General features: G+C 43.3%; 1 pseudogene across 1 annotated transcript; it reads left to right on the forward strand.

Moving 5' to 3' along the window:
- Positions 1-298: 298 nt before the first annotated feature.
- LOC308533248 (large ribosomal subunit protein eL6-like) lies at positions 299-1,128 on the forward strand (annotated as a pseudogene). The gene has a single exon. The product of its transcript is annotated as a large ribosomal subunit protein eL6-like (transcript).
- The last annotated feature ends 666 nt before the right edge of the window (positions 1,129-1,794 follow it).

Here is a 1,794-nt window from a genome sequence, read left to right on the forward strand (position 1 = left end):
AGTCACACGTTCAAATCTGTGGCATACCAGATTACATGGATTCAAAATATATAAAGCAATAAGTGGCAGAAATGAAACGATCCATGGACAAGTCCACAATCATGAGGGACTGTGATGGATGCAGGTATATGTTATAAGCTCTGGAGCAGGGAGGGGCACAATTTTTCATCAGTCTCCAGATAGAAATACTTTTGTTTTTGCAGGCCATGTGGTTTCTGTCACAAGCATTCAGTTCTGCTGTTAGAATGTAAAGGCAGCCACTGAGCTCTCTCCCACCTTGCAAGACGGTCGGTGAAACATGGAGAAGCTGGATACTACGGAGGACAAACCTGAAGCCAAGATGGCTGATGCTAGGGGCACAGTTAAGAAGGGTAATCTCAAGGCCAAGATGCCTCAGAAGGCGAAGCTCCAATGCAGCTGAACCCTGAAGTACGCAGAAGAATTGCCAGATATTCCTGGTCAGCTCTGTGTTCCCCAAAGCCACATACAAGAGGAAGTACTCAGCAGCTAAATCCATGATTGAAAAGAAAAAGGAGAAAGTTCTTGCTCCTGTGACAAAGCCAGTTGGTGGCGACAAGAATGGTGGCACCCAAGTAGTTAACCTTTGCAAAATACCTAGATGGTATCCCCCTGAACACGTGCCTGGAAAGCTGTTGGGCCAGGGCAAGACACCCTTCAGTGAGCATGTGAGAAAACTGCTGGCCAGCATCCCTCCAGGACCATTCTGATCATCCTCACCAGTGACACGGAGGCAAGAGGGCAGTGTTCCCGAAGCAGCCGAGCAGTGGCTTGCTTCTTGTGACTGGCCCTCTGTCCCTTTATAGAGTTCCTTTGTGTGGAACACACCAGAAATGTGTCATCACCACCTCCACCAAAATTGATACCAGTGCTTTGAAAATCCCCAAACATCTCATGGATGCTTATTTCAAGAAGAAGCAGCTGCGTAAGCCCAGGAGGGTGAAATCTTCGAGAAAGAAAATTGAGATTATAGAGCAGCGCAAGGTTGATCAGAAAGCTGTGGATTCTCAAATTCTGCCAAAAATCAAAGCCGTTCCTCAACTCCAGGCCTACGTCAGCTCTGTGTTGGCTCTAACAAATGGGCTTTAGCCTCACAAAGTGGTGTTCTAAATTTCTTACAAAGAACCTAACTAAATAACGGATCTGTTTCAAATAAATTTAAAGAAAATGCAGCCATTGACATAAATAAATAAGTGGGTCTGGCTTGTTCCAATAAAACTTTATTTATAAAAACAGGCAGTGACATTGATTTGGGCTCTGTCCTTTGTCCTAAAGCAACCACATAAATCTACTAAAAAAATACACACAAAAATATTAATAAGCCAGTAGGAGAAATGTAATGGAATCATGAAGAATCCTCAATTGATTCAAAAGAAGGCATAAAAAGAAGAATGAAACACATGTGACCCAAAACAAAATGAAATAAAACAAAACACAAATAGCTTCTCAGTAATGAAAGTGATATTTTGACCTCCCTTTTCATGTCTCTTATGCCTATCTCTCAATTATTTCTGATATTTAGTAGGGAAAAGGGAAGCATTATTTGTTGACTTCCTAAAGCATCCAGACTTGTCAACCTCTAATTTGAACTATGCCCTATCTTTTCACACACACACACACACACACACACACACCCCACACACAAACACACACACACACACACCACACACCACACAAACACACACACACACCACACACACCACACACACACACACACCACACACACACCACACACACACACACACACACCACACACTACACACACACACACCACAC

The sequence above is a fragment of the Myotis nattereri genome, assembly GCF_964212035.1.
Source record: "Myotis nattereri genome assembly, chromosome: 17".
NCBI classification, from domain to species: domain Eukaryota; kingdom Metazoa; phylum Chordata; class Mammalia; order Chiroptera; family Vespertilionidae; genus Myotis; species Myotis nattereri.